The following is a 13,491-nucleotide window of genomic DNA, read 5'->3' as shown; positions in this document are numbered from 1 at the left end:
TTATAGATTTTCCATTCGTGCAGTGTCCCGGACCAATCTTGTGTAGTGAAAAGTTCTGGTAAGATCACACACCAGAGGTACACAGCTGAATACTATTTATGACTGTAGCAGTATATATTAACACAGTTCTGTAGTGCCTTCCCAAGCCTATTATTATCAACTCTGAATTATGACATATCAGAGATTCATTAATTTCCAAAGTCACCAAGTAGGAAAAGGAAAATGAGAGAATTCTAATAGATGGCAAGTTTAAATCTCTATGGCAAATACTCACATCTCTTGGATCTGAGAAGTTTTGACCACCCATGGTGACAGAAAAATAGCTTTCACATTCCAAATCATGTCTGTTTTGACATAAAAGTGTTTCAGATAGACCCAGTATGTAGAAAATTGACTTGAAAAAAAATCAGCATAATTTAGCAATGGAGATCACATGGACTCCTGTGGCCAGATGTCAATGTGAAGATGGAGAATGGATATTCTGAACTCTGTGACAAGAACTGGAACTTACTGGGTCACCCCATTCCTCCAATCCACACATGCTGAGATGTGCACTGTGTGGTGTGTTATTGCTTATATAAAGTAGCATAATGAATAAAACTTGAAATTAAGACCCTGTGATGTATACTCCAAATTAAAAAACACTGTAAGAGAACCATAAAAGTGCCACCATGGCTTGTCTTAACCAAGTAAAAGAAACAGCGAGAGAGAAAAAGGCATTATTTAAGAAGTGGAAGTTAAATACTAGTGAGGCTAATAGAAATAAACTCTGCCAAATTAAGTGTAAAAATATAATAAGAAAAGCCAAAATGTGTTTGAAGTAGGGATATTTAAAATTAGATTAAACAACGATACATACAATATGATAGGGACTAATTTAGCTATAACTACTCGAGAGAGATCTTGGAGTCACTGTGGATAGTTCTCTGAAAACATCCACTCACTGTGCAGTGGCAGTCAAAAAAGCAAACAATGTTAGGAATCATAAAAGGGTTGGAGAATAAGACGGAGAACATTTTAGTGCCTCTCTAAAACCATGGTATGCCCACATCTTGAATATTGCGTACAGATGTGGTCGCTTCATCTCAAAAAAGAAATATTTTGGCACTGGAAAAGGTTCAGAAAAGGACAACAAAAATGATAAGGGCTTTGGAATGGGTCCCATATGAAGACAGATTAAAAAGACTGGGACTTTTTAGCTTAGAAAAGAGGAGACTAAGGGGGGATAGAATAGAGGTCTATAAAATCATGACAAGTGTAGAAAAAGTGAATAAGGAAAAGTTATTTACTTGTTCCCACAACATAAGAACTAGGGGTCATCAAATTAAATTAATAGGTAGCAAGCTTAAAACAAACAAAAGGAAGTTTTTCTTCACACCACACACAGTCAACCTGGGGTACTACTTGCCAGAGGAGGTTGTGAAGACCAGGACTTTAACAGGGTTCAAGAAAGAACTAGATAAATTCGTGGAAGTTAGGTCCATCAGTGGCTATTGGCCAGGATGGGTAGGAATAGTGTCCCTAGCCTTGGTCAGAGGGAAGAAGGGAGGCAATTAACCAAACAGGCCATAGCTGAAGTGACGCCCTCCCCTCCCCCCCACTGAATGAGAGAGCCCAGCATGAAGCCCTCCCGGGGCTCTATAAAATTCGAAAGCAGGGAGCATGGAGGTCAGCAGTGGACAGCTTTTTTTATCTTTGTGTCTTGTGAGTGCTCCACGCTATCATCTCCTCTTCCCCTCTGACTCGTTCTTGGGCAAGACTTCTGTGGTTAAGAAGAAACAAGAGTGGTGGCAGAAGGCCAACCCCTTTCCTCCATACACCTCCATCCTGGGGCACAGATGCAAAGGGGACACATCTCAAAGAATTCCAATTACGGTACAAGGTAAGTAACCTCTCCTTGTATGAGGCTAATGAAATATTTATTATATTGGTTTGTTAGTGGAGCCAGTAAGACAACAGATGTCAGATAAGAGTAGTCCAGAACATGCTTGAAAGACCAACCAAAGGGCTATAAACATTTAAAAAGTGACTTCAGCCCTGTGAAGGATGGTTATTTAAAGACTGAGCAGAATCTAAAATCGTGATCCCTGAAGCAGACAGGCTGAACTGGTGTTGAGTACGTACTCGCGTAGATTAGTTAGTTAGATTAGTATGTGTTTATTTTCAACCTTGTAATGTGTAGCCTCGTTACTTCCCAACAATCAATGTTGTAGAATAGCAATAGCATGTCCTAATGCTATGGCATATACCTAATTTCATTGATATATCTATATTAAAGCATTTTTGAGTAATTAAAAGCTTGGAAAATATTTTGAATATTTTTACCGCAAAATTTCGTAAGAAAAACTAACTTGCAACTTATGAATAAATTTATATTAATTATGTATATTAAAAATACTTTTTACTGCATTAAAACTGCAAGAAACATGTTAAAATATTAAAATATACTTTAATAATAATTTTGTGTAAAAAGAAAATCCGATCATTTTTGTCCAGAAAATCCTAAATAAATTCGAAATACCTTAAATGGTTAAGATATCACAAGCAGCTACATTATAAAAAAATGTAAAGCAATGCTTTTGTTCATTTCTTTTCCAAGATCATAACAAGAAACATTTGGATGCAGTAGCAGCACAAGACGATCTGTCAATGGCTTCAACAAAAAAATCAAATCTGCCCCCCATGATTGATAGCCAATTTACGGAAAAGGATCTCAATGACATCTTTACTTTTGAATTTGAAAAGCCCAAATTTGGGCTTTTGGGAAAAGCAAAGAAGAAATCGGCAATGTGCAAGGTGGAAAAGGAAGTGAATGGCGAGCTCAAACCATGTAGCTTCAAGACAAGTGAAGCAAGTGCCGTAAAAAGTTTCAACCTTTGGCAGCATGTAAAATGTAACCATCTTGAAAATTATGCAGCTCTGGTTACAAAAAAGGACCAGGAAGATGAGGCAAAACAGAAAGCTGATGCGGCTAAACAACATTCATCTGGCTCTTTGAAAACTCCTGGAGAAAAGATTTTTTTGCAGAGCTTCATCTGAAAAGAAACCCAAAATTGAGCAAACAAAACTTGACTCATATTTGAAGTCCTCAAGGGTTACAGTCACCATCGATGCCAATATTTTCCGTGAAGGGCTGATGGAAATGGTTTGCTTGAGTTCAACACCGCCCACTACCTTCAGGCTAAAGAACAAAGGATTCCAAAAAATTGGAGGTGAAAAGGGTCAGCAGCTTGGCATTTCGATGGGGCACGATGCAGTTTGTCAGTTAGTTGTCAGCACAGCTGAGTCTGGTTGCGAAGAGCTCAAGAAAGCTTTGGAACAAAAATTGTGCTACCTGAAAATGGATGCAGCAACCCATGGAAACAGAAATTTCCTTGCAATCAATGCTCAGTACTACAAAGAAGGAAAAGATAAAGCTTTGGTAAAAACCTTGGACATAATCGACACTGAAGAGTGTCACAATTCTTCCTACATGAAAAATCAAGTAAAAGCTATTTTAGAAAAATTTGGGATCAGTGAAATGCAAGTGCTGAGCATTTGCATTGACAATTCAGCAACCATGATGTGTGCCGTCAAAAATTTCAGCGAGGACAATGAAACCATTTCTACTTCTGAGAACAGGAATGTGGACAGAACTGTAGCTATTTTGCCTGATGAAGGAAGTAAAGGAATGGATGAAATACAACTCAGCATGGATGCTGCTGCGCAATGGGTTAATGACCCTAGCCTCATACTTCCAACATGCCTTCATGAGGGCGATTCAAAAGTCCAACTGATGAGGTGCATTATTCACGCTCTTCAGTTGGCAATCTGGGATGGACTGAACAAAGAACATGCAAAGAAATTTCTGGCAAAAATTTGACAAGTCGTTGTCAAACTATGAACCCCAAGTATTGAAAGTGTTCTGCTTGATCTACATGGGGTAATTAATCATTGGATACTCTGACTCGCTGGGGTTCAACATTTGCGATGATTGATCGGCTTCTTGTTTTTCAACCTTACTGTGAACAAGTGGCTGCTGCTGGAACAAGAGAACTCAAGTTAACAAAAGCTGAATTGGACAAAGTGAAGAACCTGTGAGACCTCTTGGCAAAGCCAAACCAAACAACCGTGAATCTTCAAGTTGTCGATGTAACCCCGGGAGTTTTAATGAAGGAATGGAGAAAACTGTCAAAATTCTTGCAAGAAAATGGTGGACAAATTGCAGAAGGAATTCTATCCTCCATGCAGAAATGTGAAGAGAAGCTTTTTGACAATATTCATTTCCTTGCTGGAGTTTGTTGACCCACGGTATCGGATTCTTCTTACCTCAAGGGAAATACCAAAGGCAAAGGAAGGGCTCCTCGATATTGCTCAACGACTCGAAAAATAAAATCTATTGCTACATTTGAACTCGGCAAAAGAGGTTGAAAAAAACGAAAGACAACAAAAGGAGTCATCAACAATCGACTCTGCGGTTTCAGAATGTTCACATCCTTCAGAAATAGAAGGCTGTTCTCAAACTTCCGTCTCCACTCTGAACTTGTTCGAGCGTCCATCCCTGAGACGTCGTCAACCATCACAGGGAAATGGAGATAATTCAAGCACCAATTCTTCAGAAGATGACGACTTCGAAAAGGAATTGGATAAACAAGAAAGATGCCACCGAGTTTCTGCACTTCATAATTGTAATGAAGCATTATTCGAGAGAAACTTTCGGGAAGATTGTGAGGCGATGGAGTCTATTGGTAGGCTAAAAGTTAAGTCTGTTTTTGAGGCCATTCACAGCTACCCATACTGCATTCAGTCTGCCTGTAGAATTGCTTTGAGCATGCCAACAGCTCAACCTAGTGTAGAGTGACTGTTTTTGGATTTAAAGTTAATTTTAAATGATCTGAGGCAGGCTATGAAAGACGACTTGATTGCTGCAATAATTTTTTACAGATTGAATTATGAATGATTCTAGTTTGTATCGTTGATGACATTTAAATTGATTTAAAACTGAATAAAAATGTTTTTTCAAAATTACAGTATACACTTTATTTAGCTAAAAATTAATTTAAGTCGGAGTGCAGAGCAGAGTCAGAGCGGAGCTGGAGCAGTCACTATTTGTGCTGGAGCGGAGCAATTAAAAAATTTGATTGCTCCAAATCCCTCTCAACTAAACATAAGATGGCACAGACTGTTTAACGTACGTCCTTAATACATTTCAAGAGACCACTCAACATGAGGTATCTTGTTAACACCCTTCCAATACTAGGGCAGAAGGAAAAGGTGGGGCTGGAAAAAGGCTGCTGGTGGTTGGTGGTAGAGGATTACAGATTGTCTTAATAAAATGATTTTAGTGTCCAGCCAAATGATGAATTTAAGAACCAGGTGTGTGTTTTGAAAGTGTGCAGATTTCCTTTGAGGATGACTCGTAGGTCAGATAGAGAGGATTTGATTTATGAAAAGTGTTTGTCGGCACATGACGGTGTTTTTGACCATTGTAGTAAGTTGAGGTCAGTAACATGGAGTCAGCAAGCCTAAATAGAGGCCTATAACATGAAAACAGCCACAGACCTGCAATCTAGTGAGCAAGACTTTGGTTCACTAACAGGAGCCAAGAAAGAGGCCCTATTGATAAATTGTGTGATTGTGTAAGTTAGGTCGAGCATGGAAGGACACAGGGAGGTACTGGGTACAGACTGTAAGCCAAAGGGGAGTATTGGAACATCTTAAGAAGAAATGTTTTGGTACAAAAACTCCCTAAAAACTAAAGCACATATCGACCTAGGTTCAGGACCAGGTCGGAACTAACGTCATGAAGGATAGTAAGTAAGCCCCCCTTCCATAAAGGGAGGGGTGGTAATTAGGCAACAGAGGGTGGTAACCTGGTACATAAAGAAATGATGTAAGTTGTTTGTACCTGTCTATAAAAGGACACTGCAGAGGGTGCTCTCCGGCTGACCTTGGGGGGGCACACTAGGCTCCTGAACGGCAGGTGTCATTGCCTAAACTTACAGAGTGCACAGTAGCTTAACTTTGACTAACTGCTGTTAATATCTGTTATATGGCAACAGGCCTACCCGGTGTTGGTACCTTGTCAACGCGGGCCATAATGCCCAGTGGTGTAACATTGTACTGATCTCTGTTACCAACTGGTAGAGCTTCGCATTTGACAATAAACCTGCTCGACTGATTTCAAACCTTGCCTGAATCTGTCGTTTCCGGGGCCTCTCAGAGATCTCTTGTGTTGACCCAAGTGCACGGGGTCTAACACTCTAGATAAAGGGAGTACTGATTGTTACGCACGCAGCCGAGAGTTTAACAACGGAGTAGAGGTCCTGTCAGGAGCGCGCCAGGACAACCCTGACCACCGAAGGTACCGAGGTACGACAACCATTATTTTCCTGAATGAATTTACTCAAAAGTGTACTGACTGTTTGGTTTCACCCACACGTTTGCTACTTGAGACATTTAGGCTATGTCTACACTGGCGGGTTCTTGTGCAAGAACAGCCGTTCTTCTGCAGAGCAGCCACACTGCCTGCCCACTCTTGTGCAAGAAGAGTTACAGTAAAGCGTGGTAAGAGAGGGCTTCTTGCACAAGATCTACACTCTTTTTTCTAACAAGTGTACGCTCTCTTGAGCAAGACGGCAGTGTGGACGTGCAGCAGGGGTTTCTTATGCAAGAAAGCCCTATGGCTAAAATGGCCATCAGAGCTTTCTTGCACAAAGGAGAGTCCACACTGCCATGGATGCTCTTGCGCAAAAGCACACGGCAGCATGGACGTGTTCTTGCGTAAGGGTTATTGTGCAAGATGTCATGCGCAAGATATTCTTGCGCAAGACCCTGCCAGTGTAGACAGCCTTAGTAGATCAGATGAAATAGACCACATGTGTACAATTCATGGATCTTGAAAGGGGTGTTGTAAAGGAATGCTGATCATTGTAGCAATGGATATGTTAGAACAGGGGTGGCCAACATGCGGCTCTCGAGCTGCATGCAAAACTTTGATTAAAAAAATGCAGCTCCTGCTGTTCCTGAGCCGTGTGCCCGGACTGCTCAGGCTGGCCGCTCTGCGCACGGCATCCCAGAGCCTGCTCACAGCTGTGGTTCCAGGACCCAGGCATTAGGTTAGAGCTGGGGGGGAGACTGGGGGCATTGGGTTAGAGCGGGGGGGCTAGGAGTGCCTGGCTCTGGGGGAGGGAAAGGGAAAGGGAGGGACATTGGATTAGAGTGGGGGGTGGGGTCGGGGGTACCTGGCTCTGGGGGAGAGGAGGGAGACTGGGTTAGAGTGGGGATGTGTGCTTGGCTCTGCGGGAGGGGAGGAAGATTCGATTAGACCGGGGAGGGAGGAAGGCCTGGGAGTGCCTGGCTCTGGAGGAGGGGAGGGGTATTGAGGTGGAGGGGCTGACGCACCTTAAACTCAAAGTCTTTGTGGATTCAGAATAAGGCAGCCAACACAGATGTCATATTTAAATTCAAGGGCAAAAAAAGAATCAGCATGTATCTGGTTTACACTGTGTTTCTTTAAAGAAAATCCAAAGGCTATTGTTTGCCAGGCTGAAGCAATCATTCAGAGATATGAGTTTCTCCCTTATTGTTTTTTAACCTCTCTCATTTGCAGTCTGGGACAGGAACTTCAAATTGTACTAGTTTATTTCTCATTTCAGTTTTAATTTTAAAAACGCACAGGACATAATAGGTCAGTAGTGTTAAATTTAAAATACATGCCGGGGATGCTTTTTTTGAGAGAGAATATTACTGTATTTTTAAAGAGTTTGTTTGTTTTTAAATTGATGATTGTTTCTTGTCAAGTTCTTTGAAGATCTATGGACTGGCCATGAATTTAAGTGACTAGAGACTTTTTTTATTGGTTTTTGTCCAAAACAAGCTGTAATGTTATTTTTATCACTACATTTTGTGTACTATATCTATCTATCGTTCTATATATAGATATATAAAAATAAATACATAATACATGGCTCATCGCACTCTATCCTCCACTATTTTGGCTCTTCGTCTCTAACTGGTTGGCCACCTCTGTGTTAGAACATAAACATAAGAACAGCCATACTGGTTTAGACCAAAGGTCCATCTAGCTCAGTATCCTGTCTGCTGACAGTTGCCAACACCAGATGCCCCAAAGGGAGGGATCACAACAGGTAATCCTCACGTGATCCCTCCCACTTCCAAAGAAACAGGGGCTAGGGATGCCATTCCTACCCATCCTGGCTAATAGCCATTGATGAACCTAACCTCCATGAATCTATCTAATGCTTTTTTGAACCCTGTTAAAATCCTAGCCTTCACCGAATCCTTGGGCAAGGAGTTGCACAGACTGTGCACTGAGTGAAGAAAAACTTCCTTTTGTTTTAAACCTGCTGCCTATTAATTTCATTTGGTGACCCCTAGTTCTTATGTAGTGGGAATAAATAAATAACTTTTCCTTATTCACTTTTTCCACATCAGTCATGATTTTATAGACCTCTATCCTATCCCTCCTTAGTCTCCTCTTTTCTAAGGTAAAAAATTCAAGTCTTTTTAATCTCTCTTCATATGCGACCCGTTCTAAACCCCTAATTGTTTTTGTTGCCCTTTTCTGAACCTTTTCCAATGCCAATGTATCTTTTTTCAGATGAGTTGACCACATCTCTACGCAGTACTCAAGATGTGGGCTTACCTTGGTTTTATATAGAGGCAATAAGATATTTTCTGTCTTATTCTCTATCCCTTTTTTAATGACTTCTAACATTCTATTTGCTTTTTTCACTGCCACTGCACACTAAGTTGATGTTTTCAGAGAACTATCCACAATGACTCCAAGATCTCTCTTGAGTACTTGTAGCCAAATTAGTCCCCATCATATTGTATATATTATTGGGATTCTTTTTACCAATGTGCATTACTTTACATTTATCAACATTAAATTTCATTTGCCATTTTGTTGCCCAATCACTTAGTCTGGGGAGATATTTTTGAAGCTCTTCACAGTCTGCTTTGGTCTTAATTATCTTGAGCAGTTTGGTATCATCTGCAAATGTTGCCACCTCACTGTTTACCCCTTTCTCTAGATCATTTATAAATAAGTTGAATAGGATGGCTCCCAGGTCTTGGGGGACCCCACTAATTACCCCTCTCCACTCAGAAAACTTACCATTTATTCCTACCCTTTGTTTCCTGTCTTTTAACCAGTTACCAATCCATAACAGGACCTTCCCTCTTATCCCATAACAACTTACTTTACTTAAGAGTTTTTGGTGAGGTACCTTGTCAAAGGCTTCCTGGAAATCTAAGTATACTACATCCACTGGATCCCCCTTGTCCACATATTTGTTGACCCCCTCAAAGAACTCTAGCAGATTAGTAAGGCATGATTTCCCTTTACAGAAACCATACTGACTTCTGCCAATAAATTATATTCATCCATGTGTCTGACAATTTTATTCTTTACTATAGTTTCAACTAATTTGCCCGGTACTGATGTTAGACTTACCGGTCTGTAATTGCCAAGATCACCTGCAGAACCCTTTTTAAATATTGGTGTCACGTTAGCTACCTTCCAATCATTACATACAGAAGCTGCTTTAAAGGATAGGTTACAAACCACAGTTAATAGTTTTGGAATTTCCCATTTGAGTTCTTTCAGAACTCTTGGGTGAATGCCATCTGGTCCCGGTTACATGTTACTGTTAAGTTTATCAATTTGTTCCAAAACCTCTTCTAATGACACCTCAATCTGGGACAATTCCTCAGATTTGTCACCTAAGAAGAATGGCTAAGGTTTGGGAATCTCCCCAACATCCATGAAGACTGAAGCAAACAATTCATTTAGCTTCTCTACTATGACTTTATCATCTTTGAGAGCTCCTTTAGCATCTCGATTGTCTAAGGGCCCCAATGGTTGTTTAGCCAGCTTCCTGCTTCTGATGTACTTTAAAAACATTTCACTATTACTTTTTGAGTTTTTGGCTAGCTGTTCTTCAAACTCCTTTTGGGCTTTTCTTATTATATTTTTACTCTTAATTTGACACGGTTTATGGTCCTTTCTATTTTCCTCACTAGGATCTGACTTCTACTTTTTAAAAGCTATCTTTTTATCTGTTACTGCTTCTTTTACCTGGTTGTTAAGCTACGGTGGCACTTTTTTGGTTCTCTTATTGTACTTTTTAAATTTGGGCTGTGCATTTAAATTGGGACTCTATTATGGTGTCTTTGAAACGTTTCCATGCATCTTGCAGAGATTTTACTTTTGTCACTGTACCTTTTAATTTCTGTTTAACTTCCTTATTTTTGTGTAGTTCCCCTTTCTGAAATTAAATGCCACAGTGTTGGGCTGATGAGGGGCTTTTCCCACTACAGGGATGTTAAATTTTATTACATTATGGTCACTATTTCCAAGCAGTCCAGTTATATTTACCTCTTGAACCAGATCCTGCGCTCTACTTAGGACTAAATCAAGAATAGCCTCTCCCCTTGTGGGTTCGAGAACTAGCTGCTCCAAGAAGCAGTTATTTAACATCAAGAAATTTTATCTCTACATCCCTCCTGAGGTGACCTGTACCCAGTCAATATGGGAATAGTTGAAATCCCCCGCTATTATCGAGTTTTTTAAATTTGATAGCCTCTCTAATCTCCCTTAACATTTCATTGTCCTGATCAGGCAGTCAATAATATATCCCTACAGTTATATTCTTATTGGAGCATGGAATTACTATTCATAAATATTCTATGGAACACTTTGGCTCATTTAAGATTTTTACTTTATCTTAAAGTAAAGTGTCCGTCTGCTATGTACATTGGACAAACATCTCAGACGCTTCGCCAAAGACTCTGGAGTACTGTGTCCAGTTCTGGGCCCCCCCACTACAAAAAGGATGTGGATGCATTGGAGAGGGTCCAGCGGAGGGCAACCAAAATGATTAGGGGGTTGGAGCATATGACTTATGAGGAGAGGCTGAGGGAGTTGGGTCTGTTTAGTGTGCAGAAGTGAAGAGTGAGGGGGGATTTGATAGCAGCCTTCAACTTCCTGAAGGGAGGTTTCAAAGAGGATGGAGAGAGGCTGTTCTCAGTAGTGACAGATGGCAGCACAAGGAGCAATGGTCTCAAGTTGTGGTGGGAGAGGTCCAGGTTGGATATTAGGAAAAACTATTTCACTAGGAGGGTGATGAAGCACTGGGTTACCTAGGGAAGTAGTGGAGTCTCCATCCCTAAAGGTGTTTAAGTCTCGGCTTGACAAAGCCCTGCCAGGTTGATTTAGTTGGGATTGGTCCTGCCTAGAGCAGGGGGCTCGACTTCTGAGGTCTCTTCCAGCTCTATGATTCTATAAGAATCAATGCACACAAAACGGATATCAGACAGTATCATAAAGAAAAAAGTTTCTTGCCATTTCAACCAGAAAGGGCATTGTCTCAACGACTTGATTACCTGTATACTGCTTCAAAGGCATTTTAACACCAGACTTGAAAGAGAAACCTCTGAACTGTCATTCATGCTTAAATTTGACACTTTACGCCGGGGTCTTAACAAGGATGCTAATTACCTTACCAATTACAAAGATAGCTTCCCCACTTATCACCTCTAATATCATTAGCTCACAGACATTTACCTCCCCTCCCTCATCCTCCCTCTGTTCTGAAATTTGATTTGTCCTTTTTGTGTGTGTTCACTTTTTTTGATTGTATCCCTTTGGTATATATGGTCATGCCTATTTCCTTCCACAATTTGATCTGAGGAAGTGGGTCTGGCCCGCGAAAGCTCATCATCTAATAAACCATCTTGTTAGTCTTTAAAGTGCTACATAGTCCTGTTTTTTATTCCTCCTAGCCAGATACTCTACCCCCAATCTGCTCCTGCTCCCGCCTCCTGGAGTGCCCATGCGGCGCCAGTCCCCCAAGCCCTGGCTCAGACTGGGTGGAGGATGCAGCCAGGTGAAACACTGAAAATGTATTCCTTTTTCATTCTTTTTTTATATGCTTTTATATTTTTGGGCTGCAAAAAACAGTACTAAAAAAAAGGGTTCCAACTAAAGTAAAAAGTTTGGGAAACCCTGATCTAACCAGCTTTCTATCTATCTTACAATCCATTTATCCAATCAATATTCCCTTAACTTGCTGGCAAGAATACTGTAGGTGTCTGTATCAAATGCTTTGCTAATGCTGGCACTGAGGGCTTTGGAAGGACCAGAAACAACTTACTTGAATATTCATCATTTGCTTAATGAATATGCAAATATGCAAATGAATGTTACCGGTCCTCCAAAAGCTCGTGAATGGATTTACTGGTCCCCACGTCAAAAAGTTTAGGAACCCCTGGCTTATGGAATGGCCATGGTGGTGGCAGGACAATTATGGAAAGCAAATTGATTACAGCATGATGCCAGAGTTATCAAAATTGTTTAGCTGTGATGAGTGGATGCTGGCATTTTTTTTAAACATGAAGTGATCTGTACATTTAAAAATATAATAAACTTTTTAAAAGTCATACTGCCTGTTACCATTTCTCTTTAACAAACCATTGTGAGCTGTATTCAAAGACAAAAAACCCTTCTGCAGTTTTTCCATGATTGCTGCATTCAGTTATGCGGATATGGATTTCCTCCAGATTTAGGCACAGCAAAGACAACATTAGTTTATAGTAGATTAGAGGACATATCCCATATGTGACCAGGAATGTACAAAGTCTCCAATGACACATGGTTTTTCAATGTTTACACATTCTGCTGTCTTCAAAATTATGGAAACTTTTCCATCAGACTGTATATAAGAAGTATACTGTTTATACTTAGGAACAGCATCCCTTTTTTAGTGATTAAAATGCAGAATTAAGAGTATAAATAGTATGTAAGCTACAGCTTATTTGGCCACATTTAAATTAGCTTTTCAAAGCAAATACTTTCATTTGTATATCACAGAAAGGCAGTACTGGAAGTGATCTTGAGATATCCTCTAGTTCATCCCCATGCACTTAGACATAATTAAGGCAGCATAGACCAGCAGTTTCCAGTCTACAGGGTCGCAACCCAGTGCTTGGTCGCGGAATATCAGACACTGGGTCTCTTCACTACAGAGTGATCAGTGGAGGTTCTAAGGCAGGCTTCTTGCCTGTCCTGGCACTGCAGACTGTGCTGCACCCCAGAAGCAGCCAGCAGCAGGCCCAGCTCCTAGGTGAGGGCAGGGGATAGAAGAGCGCACAGGGCTCTGTGCATTGCTCCTGCCCTGAACACTAGCTCTGCACTCCCATTGGCTAGAATCTGCTACTGGCTGCTTCTGGGGCTCAGCATGCTCAGAAGTGCTAGAACAGGGAAGAAGCTGGTCTTAGCACCACTGACTGGGAGCTGCTCAAGGTAAGCGCTTCCTGACTAACCCCTAAAGCTGGAGCTCTCATTCTTAGCCACACTCCAGAGCCCACACTTCAGTCAAATTATGTTGGGTCATGGGCATCAATAATTTTATACAACTAAGTCCTGAGAAAAAAGTTTGAAAACCACTGGCATATACCATCCCTCTTATGATTAAATGCAAACCA

General features: G+C 40.8%; 1 long non-coding RNA gene across 3 annotated transcripts in view; it reads right to left on the bottom strand.

The window, feature by feature from the left end:
* The window catches only part of LOC142830246 (uncharacterized), a 79,301-nt gene that overhangs the window by 64,690 nt on the left and 1,120 nt on the right, over positions 1–13,491 (bottom strand). The gene's annotated exons all lie outside the window — the stretch shown is intronic.

Source organism: Pelodiscus sinensis, chromosome 7 (genome assembly GCF_049634645.1).
Source record: "Pelodiscus sinensis isolate JC-2024 chromosome 7, ASM4963464v1, whole genome shotgun sequence".
Lineage (NCBI taxonomy): Eukaryota > Metazoa > Chordata > Testudines > Trionychidae > Pelodiscus > Pelodiscus sinensis.
Note: the sequence above shows the minus strand (reverse complement) of the source record. Positions and strands in the feature narration are given on the sequence as shown.